General features: G+C 52.7%; 1 protein-coding gene across 1 annotated transcript in view; it reads left to right on the top strand.

The window, feature by feature from the left end:
- The first annotated feature begins 218 nt into the window (after nucleotides 1–218).
- The window catches only part of LOC134559682 (ankyrin repeat and fibronectin type-III domain-containing protein 1-like), a 247,861-nt gene continuing 238,840 nt past the window's right edge, over nucleotides 219–9,239 (top strand). Inside the window, exons 1-2 of the mRNA XM_063414712.1 lie at nucleotides 219–325; nucleotides 4,855–4,989. The gene's annotated coding sequence lies outside the window, so the exon portion shown is untranslated. The remainder of the gene's footprint in view (nucleotides 326–4,854; nucleotides 4,990–9,239) is intronic.

Below are 9,239 nucleotides of genomic sequence, written 5' to 3'. Positions count from 1 at the left end.
GGGAATGCACCGGCTCCCCGGGACACACACCGGCTCCCGGGGGCACACACCGGCTCCCGGGGGAATGCACCGGCTCCCCGGGACTGCGCGCTCCCGCCTCGGGCGGCTCCATCCCGTCCCCCGCGGCCGCCGAGCATCCCAGGGCGGGGCGGGCTGAGCTGGGCCGTGCGGCGGGCGGGGGTGGCTCCGGGGCCGCCCCCATCGCCCGCTTCCTCCCCCGGGCCCCGGCCAGAGCCCGTTGCCCTCCCTGCCGGCGGTAGCGGGGCTGCATCCCGGGCGTGCGGTCCGGCTGCGCCGCAGACGGGCCCGAGGGACGGCGGAGCAAGTGAGCGGGCTTCTCTCCCTTCTTCCCTCTTCCCTTTCCCCCTCCTCTCCTTCGTTCCTCGTGCGTCCCCCCGCCTCGCCCGCGGCTGCGGGAGTGCAGGGCTCTGCTGCAGGAGCCCGGCAGTTGCAAAACATCTCCTGGCTTTGCAGCACGTTTGAATTTTTTTTTCCTTTCCCTTTTCCCTCTTACACTTGGAGTAGCTAATTGGGTAGGAAAACACGAACTGCAGGGGTGGGATTACTTCATGCTCTTGCAATGCTGTTTTGCTGTTCGATTTCAGTCCTTTCGCGTGAATAGAGCCTGCCTGGCGGTGCTGCCCTGGAGCTGCTCTGCCGCCAGCGCCTGTTTTCCTTAGCTGGTTTTCACTTTTAAGGACGATTTCGTTGTCTCTGTTGCTGCCTTGGTTTCGGAGAAGATTTGCTCTCTTGAACAGCGGTTCCCGCAGTAATCCCGGTCCATGGTGTGTGCCCCGAGGCAGGTTCATTCCACCACTAGGGCTTTTCTCCTTTACTTTCGAGATTTCCATACAATATGTGATCTCCAGGGAAGCGGCGATGCCTGCAGCGGGCTGTTTGCTTCCCAGCCTGCTGGCTGGTGTCCTGGCTCCTGCAGCCATGGGTTGTCACTATGTGGAGCAGCTCTGATTTTTTCTCCTCTGTTGGTGAAAGCTGGATTTCTTCAGGTTTGTGTGAGAATAGGGGAACAGGGGAATTTCTCGTACAGGTGGCATTGAAGTTCAGCCAGCCAAACCAGCAGAAATTGTTTCCCTGAGAATACAGCATGTGCAGATGTGCTCGCTGAACAGATTATTCTTGAATATGAGCAACAAGTTGTGTGTGTTTTATAGAAATAAATACAGAGGAGGGTGAGTGCTGGGCATTGATTCCTGAGGCCCAGAGTCAGCAGGATGCTTCAGTGTGGGGGTGGGCAAGTTGGAGTTGGTCCTTGGGTTGGCTGGATGCATGTTTACACCACTGGAACATCTGCAAGTGAAGGACCAGTGTGTGTTTGTCTCATGCTCAGCTTTCCTGTATATTCCCCTTCAAAAGGGAGTGATGCAGTCTGGTGCTCAAGAACTCACTCCTTGTTATGTTCCCCCCTAAGGGCACTGTTTTTGCTCTTAACTGGCAATTCCAGCAGTGAAATAAGGCGAGGGCAATTTGTCTTCCTTCTTTATCATAAATATTTTACCTATAAAACAGTAACCTCAAAAATATTTAAACCCAGGGAAATTTACTTTGTGCTTCTTAAGCCTGAGCTGTCTCCAGTGGTATCATGCTCTGAGGCTGGCTGTTCTGCTTTATTTCCCTGAATTAATTTTATTGTGGCACTGAGAACTCCCCTGTGATCGCTGGAAGTTGTCCTGCATTTTGAGACGTTCAGAACTTGCTGAATAACAGTTTTTCTTCTCTAAAATAGAGGTAGGAAATTTCCTATCCCAGCCTGTCCCTGGGTACCTGAAGGTTGACTTTTACAGCTTTCACCTCAGCAAAGCTGGGCTTAATTGATAAATCTTTTTTAAAGTGACTTGTCTCATCTAAAGTTATGAAAAGTTGACATTTCTCATAATAGTTGGATGAATTAGTTAGATGAGTATAGATCTTCCTGCCCCCCTTCTGCTAAGTGAAAGTCCACATCTCTTTTTATGCTGACAGCAATTGTTCAAATGATTCCCATCCCCAGGGAACCTACATTCCATTCCTGTTTGCACCCTGGAGCAGCGTCAGTCTGGGATGGTCTTTTCTGGTGTAGGAATATAGCAAATGCTCTTGGTGAGGTTGTTCCCCAAAGAGGCAGAGCCCTGCAGAGAAATTTGTGTCCCTTTCTGGAGAGCAGCCTCATTGGGGTGAGGCATGTCCATCCTTGTGCAATGCCAGGAGCTATCACAACTTTTTCCAGTGGCACCTGCTGTGATGTTCATGGAGAACTTGGGGTGTTCATTTGGGAGGGAACTCAGTGCCAACATCCTGTGTGTTCCTCCAGGATGATTAGAACAGTGGGCAGAGAGGGGTCAGATGTTCTCTCCAGCATGGCGGTCATTATGGCAATGGGAATGTCAATTCTTAGCCCTTTACCTCCAGCGAATCATAACTCAAGAGCAAACACTCTTCTTGTCATCTCAAAGGTTTTAATTTTTTAGGAGGGCACATTATCACCATTTGCACAGAGCTCAGCTGCAGTAATTCCTGCCCCTGCTGTCCATGTGCAGCACTGGTGGCATCGGGAATGGCACCGGAGCAGTGCAGGGCTGGGGCAGAGCCCGAGTGTCTGGAGCCAGCAGCAGAGTGGGGAATCCCAGGCAGTGTCTGCAGACAGAGCTGCAGAGGATGTTCCTTGTGGGGAAGCTGAGCCAAAGTGTAACCAAGAGCCCTGTCTGTCCTGGCTCCTAGCAGCAGGAGGTGGCAAGGACGTGGGGACAGCCGTGGGGCACTGTGGCAGGGCCTGGCTGCTCTCAGGTGCAGCAGTGCTGAGGCAGCTGCTCCCTGTGGGGCCGTTTCTGTCCCAAAAGGAGAAATGTGTGTTGGCAGCTCCCCCACCACCGGGATGGCAGCAAGGGCCACCAGAGCTGTGCTCAGCTTGGGGTGGAGGTTCTACTCCTTGCAGCCTGCATGCTCTCCAGCCTGATCTTGCAGTCCCCTTCCAGCTTGCTTCAAGTTTTACCCAGCTCAAAAGTTGAGATGTCAAATGACATCTCTGTGGTGAGCTGTGGCAGGTGAGGGATGCCGTGTCCTGCTGAGGCTCTGGGATGCCACAGCCTGTTTGCTGCAGCCCTAAGGCAGGAAGGGACAAGTGCCAATCCCTGTGGCTCCTGGCCCTGGGCAACTCCATGATCGTGTTGTTGCATTCCTGTATTCCGTGTCTGCCCTGCTCAGCTGCAGGAGTCTCTCACTTCTCTGTGAAACACTTGATCTGTGTCTCACTGGGCCAGAATGAGAGCACAGGGACCAAATCCTGCCTTGGCTGGCACTGCTTGGTTTTTTTGGGGGGATGCAAAAAGGTATGAGGAACAACCACAGAGCTGGAGGATGGACACAGGGTAGGGGAACAGCAGTGCCATTTCAGTGGCACTGAATTGTCCTGGCAGAGTTACAGGGTTACAGGGTGAGCTGGATGCAGTTGCTCAGGTGGAACCTGGGTTACTGTGGTCTTTGCTCCCCTTCAGCTACTGGGTGGGAGAGGATCCTGTGTGGCTCCAACCCTCAGGCTCCCTTGCTCCTCCCTTTCAGAAGGAAGTGTTGGCAGTGTGTCTGGGAGCTCTGGTGCCATCCCAACTCTTTCATGCTATGCACTTGCACCCGTGCTTTGCTCAGCCACACATTGTCCCTAAGGACAGAGGGACAGGATGTTGCTGGCTGGGATCACCTCATGGGTGACCTCTCTCCAGGATGGTGCCCAAAGGAAAGGCAGTGCAAGAGCACAGGTCCCTTTTTTTGTGGGGGGGGGGGGGGGTTGGGTAGTGAGGGTCCTCTCTGCCAAGACCCCCTGCACAGTCAGGGGAGGTTGTCCCACCAAAAGTCTGCTTGGGTCCCCTTCAGAGCCATGGCTGCTGTTTGGTGGCGCTGGCTGTGGGCATGGCCCCATTGGGCTGTAGTGGCAGTGCCGAGTCACCTGCTGGTGCTGGCAGCCCTGGACAAGGAGGGCTGGCACAGCTGGCTCTAGGTGGAGTATTTGCACTGGGGAGCCCAGGCTTTCAGCAGCTTTAATAGGAAGTTATTTCTTGTGATAAATTGATGGCTTCATTTTTTGACCTTTCAAAGCTTTTCATGCATTAGCTACATGTAGGAAATGTAATTTTCCATTGAGAAACCAGCTCTGAAGCAGAATGACTGATGTGATCCTTTTTTGGATGTCTGGCAGACCAAATTTAGTGTGAAACAAGGCTCGGGTCCTGGGCTGAGCTGCTCTGCCTCAGATTTGGTGTCTGCATGACAGGGAGTTGAAAAGGGGAGCAGGGACAATTCAGTAGAAGTGTTTTCTTTTGATGGCTGTGAAGCTCCTGGAGAGACACCAAAGCACAAAGGCTTCCAGACTTATACAGACTTACTTGAAAAGTAACCTAAAGGGAAAAAAGGAATGCTAAAATGAGGGAGGCTGAGGACTGCTTGGTCCTGAGCACCTTGGTCTGCAGGGCTCCCTTGCTGATGTCCCCATGGGTAGTGCCAATTGGGGTCTGATCCTGCTGTGCTGAGCAGAGTTCTGGCAGCTCCAGTGTTGCTCTGTGTGCATCAAGACAGTTGCCTCTGAGCTGTCATCTCTCCCCTTGCTGTTCTTCTAGCTTCCTGGGGATGTTGTGCCGGGCTGTCCCTGTTCTGGGTGCTTTGGGGTTAGCATTTATAAGCCTCCTTCCAGAAGAGGGGAGGAAACCTGCCTATGACCTTGCCCCGGTTTTCCCCAGCTGCCATGGGTTACAGAGCATTCAGAGGAACGTTCTTTGTGTGCCTGCATGTCACAGTGGTGCCAGTATCCAGCCTGGTTCTAGGGATGTGTAACTAGTCTAACACCCAGTTTTGGTCTGTGTTTGTTTACAGGAAGTATCTGGGGACATCCCTTCGAGGTGCTCTGGGCCCGTGTCTGCAGCAGCCTTGGCTGGCAGAGGGTGACTTTGCCTCTTGGAGCATCGCGAGTGACACTGTGAGAGCTGCCCACACACGTCAGCCAAACTGGTAAGAGTCAGGCAGGGCAGCTGCCTGTCTTGCTTTTAATATTTCATAGAGTGCTAAGAATGTGTGCCTGCATAAGAGAGCCCAGAAGTCCCTGGGATGTGAGTTCTGCTTTCACATGAAGCTCCCCCCTGCCCTATAGTGCTGTGCCGGTTCCATGAGAAGAGAGCAGTTGCCCTCTGGCTGTGACTGAGCTTCTTAGGTGGGATCTCTTTGCTATTTTGCTGCACAAACATCCCTTTCTAACAGTGCAGAGGGGAAACTGGACTAATCCTTTCTTTAAATGCATTTGACCTGTGTTTGAGCCTTGGCTGGGAACTGTAAGGCACATGGCCACAAACCCCTGTCACCTCACAGCAGATGCAGGCAGCACTCCTAGTGCAGCCCTGTAAGGCCAGGTGGGTTGAACTGCTGAACTCCAGACAAGTCTGTGGGGACCTCAAAGAGCGTCATCTCCTTTTGTGCTGGTTTTTCCTTATCTCTGAGATGGGGAGAAGTGATTTCCCAGCCCTCCTCAAAAGCAGAGCTATAGGATCTTGTTAATTAGTGATTAGCAAGTGCTCAGAGGCTTTTGGCTACAGGGCAGGGGGAAAGACGGCTGGGGGATGGGGGTGTTATGTGGCAGCACTATCTTGAGGTCTTTTTGTCCCTGCTGTTCCGAGTGTAGGGGAAATGGTCAGCACGTAGTGCTTGCCTTGGCATGTCTGGGGCAGGGTGATGTGGTCAATTTGCCAGGCATCCCCATACCTGTATTTGGACCACCGCCCACCACACCATAGGGGCTTCACTCGCTTGGCCTGCTTGATTGCAGCACACGTCCCACAGTCATGGATAACCTGAGAAATGCTGTCCGTGGTTAGATCCACCCCTCGCTCTCGTGCCCCCTTATAGGTGGCCTCTCTGCCCTGATGACCTGAGGCGTCGTGGGCCCATCGAGCTAGGAAGGCTTGGCCTTGGAGTGGGAGCTGTGTAGTGCAGGTGCCTGAGGTGCTGAAGCACAGCCCGGTGAGCAGGTGACTCTGTGACAGCGTGAGTTAAATCAGGCCCTGACTGCAGGTGATTCTAAGTGAGAAGTGTTTAAGCCCTCCCTGTGCCACAGCCGTCTTCCCAAAGTGCCTCCTGCTGCCCGCTGGGATCCCAGCCACTCTCCCGAGCAGCAGGATCCCTGTCCAGCCCTTAGGGTGCTGCTCAGGGAGTCTTCCCTCTGCTTTGTCCCTGAAACCTGACAGATGCCAGCTTCTTTCTCGGGCATAAGGAGAGATGCCCTTGCTGGGGCAGCTTGCTCTGAAGCTGGTACATGCTGAATGTCCCCGGGATGTCTGTAAGTACACAGAGGGCAAAGGGTAAAACATCATTTGGAAAGGTAGCTCTTCATGGAAATACTTGGGAAGGATCCTTGCTGGTGTGCTGGTCCCTCGTGCAGGAGATTAGACTGACTCAAGGACAGCTGGTAGCTCTGTTTAGTGGCTAATGCATCGTAGGAGGAGAGGTGTGAGAACTTTAGGGAGCTGCTGCTCAGCTCCACACACAGGGTGTTTCCTGAGGTTAATACCTGTGGTGTGAAATGTGTCAAATTTCTGTGGGCCCTTCGAGTGAGTCTGGATGTCCAGAGTTGTTCTCTTCATTCACAAAGAAGAGATGAGATGTAGGCTTGTGATGGAGGAGGAGCTGACCTGCTGTGCAGGTCTGGCAGATCTGCCGTGGCTGGGATGTAGCAGCTTGTCCTGGTGTCTGCTTTGAAGAGGCAGGGAAGGGAGGGCTGTTCCGCACACCGGGGTATTGTTCCCGGCTGCAGGGTGATGTTTTTCCATGCTCTCAATCCAGACTGCTTCCCAGGGAACAGCCTCTGGATATGCGGGTGTTGGCTTGGATTTCCTCCTGCAATGCAAATGAGTTTATAGAAATGTACTAAGCTCCTTTACAAAACAGCTTGAGCGCTAATGAAAGACATCGCTGGGTAAGAAAAAAATATTGTTAGCACATTACTACCATCATTAATGAGGTCAGATCATTGCCTTGGAACAAAATTAGTTTGTTTTGCTCTAATCAGTTTTAGTAGCTAGAGTGCACAATAATTACTCGTGTCCTTGTGAAAGGGATGGGACAGCATGACTAGAGCTGCTGGCAGACTGCTCTGACTCTGAAATGAATTGTGCAGATTTTTGAGAGGGCATCTTTCCAGCTGCACAGTGCCCCTGGAGTGATACTGGCAGAGCCCAGCTTCAGCCAGGAATGGTCATGGTCCATAGCACAGCTCCTCTGGAAAGCATGTCCAGAGGGGGGCTCATAGAGGCATTAGCAGCAGGAACATCTTTGGACTCTGCTGTTGTCTTCATGTTTATGATCCTATTCAACTTACAGCATGTAAATGTCTCTCTGAACTATTCCTTTCTGTAGTCTATGCAAATTTTTGACACCCCAGGAGCTCTCAAATACAGCTGCTCTCTAAACCAGAAGATTCACTCCTGGGTATTTGTACCTCTAGAATCTTCTCTTTATTTTTTGTTTTGTTTTTCCTGATGTCATTGGTGTTTTCCTGAAAAGACAGCCTGTGGCCACCAGGATGGATGGACTGGGTGCTGAGAGCCACTGCTCTGGTGGTGCCCTGGCTCAGGAGGAGTGATTGTCAGCAGGCCGTGCTTTCCCTTACAGGTGTGATGGTTGTGCATGTGGCTTTTGCATGCTGCTGCCCAGCAGTAGAAGAGCTGTGGTGATGGAGACCTTCTGTGCATCACTCAGGGGAGTCAGGATAGGCTGCCAGACCACAGGACCTACTGTGCCCTTGATCTCTCTCACTAGTCCTGTACCTGTAAAATGAGTCAGAGTGCAGCTTCTGATCAAAAATTAGGCTGAGCTCAACCATCCCACCCATGCTGGAGGTGAAATGTTCTTTGGTTCCTCTCCAGCATCTGCCTGGCAGCTCCCTGGGAGTGCAGTGCAGGGATAGCAGAGCTGCAGCATCGTGGAGTTGGAGCAGGGAATGGCTCTTGCTGGGACTGTGGCCTCCTTTTGGTTGTGCTCTCCCTTGTCCTTAATGGGTCCTTGCAGGAACCTGGGTCAGGCTCACAGTGCCACAGCTCAGCAGTTTCTTTTTAAGTGGTTCTTTCCTGTAAAAGGACGGGTTTATGCTGGAGCCCCCAGCTATCCCTCCCCTTAATCCACTTGCTGACTTCAGCTAAAATGGTGTTAATCCTTGCTATACTTTCCATTTCCTTCCTCATATTTCCTTATGGCTCAGCTCAGATGTGTTTTCTCCCCAAAAGCTGAGGGAGCTACTGCTGGGCAGTGACTCTTGGAGGGGTGCCAGGAGTGTCAGAGCCGGGGCAGTCTGAGGGCTGGATCACTGCACCTTAGGGTTTGCCTGTCTGCCTGTCCGTGACCAGTGAAGTGTCACTTGTCAGGAGTACACAGGGGCCTTGCTGGGTCTGCTGCTCTGTCAGTGTCCCCCCACCTTACGGGCACTTCAGCCAAGACTGCTCAAAGCCTTCACATCCCTGACCAGTTCTTCCTCATCCCAGCAGAGTGTCTCTTCCCTCTGTCCCTCTCTCCTGTGTTAGGGAGCTGTCACCAGAGCTCCCCAGAAACCACTTGACTTGCTTGAGTCCCACTGTGGAGTTCCTCCAGCACGTATTTGGGTTGCTGAAATCCCGTGAGGATCAGGATGTGCAAACACGAGACCTCTACCATTTGCCAGAGTGTCTCAACTACTTCGCCCTGAGCAGGTGGTCTATTGACACCCCCCACAATGTCACCTGTGTTTATCCCCCAGCCTTGAGCTCTCAGGCTCATCAGCTCTCCTAAGGAACAGCCCAATGGGCCCAACTCCTCCTTGCTGTCCCACAGAGCCCATGTCCATCTGTGGCAGCACAAGGTCACTCAGCTCACCCACCCTGTCCTGTGGCCCTGGGGAGGCTGCAGCCTCTGCCATGCCCCAGCCCTGCCTCCAGGCCCCATCCTGAGTGTGGGGACTCGAGCCATGCACCAGCTGCAGTGTGGGCCTCTCTCTTAATCTGTTTTGAATTTCCCACATTTTAATTCCATTGAATACCCTTAATTCCTGTGTCATGGAACAAGGAGAGCTCTGTCCAGAAAAGCTCTGTTAGAGACGTGTATTTTGGCAATTCTAAAAATACACCTCGCTCGCCCAGGCTTGTGCGGGGTAGCCATGGCAACGCCGCTCCAGGAGCAAGGTTAAAAACAATTGCACCAATTAAGGGGGAAATAGAGCTGTTCCAACTTATCAAACCTAAAAA

The sequence above is a fragment of the Prinia subflava genome, chromosome 17, assembly GCF_021018805.1.
Source record: "Prinia subflava isolate CZ2003 ecotype Zambia chromosome 17, Cam_Psub_1.2, whole genome shotgun sequence".
Lineage (NCBI taxonomy): Eukaryota > Metazoa > Chordata > Aves > Passeriformes > Cisticolidae > Prinia > Prinia subflava.
The sequence above is the reverse complement of the archived record's forward strand: the minus strand, read 5'-3'. Positions and strand labels throughout refer to the sequence as shown.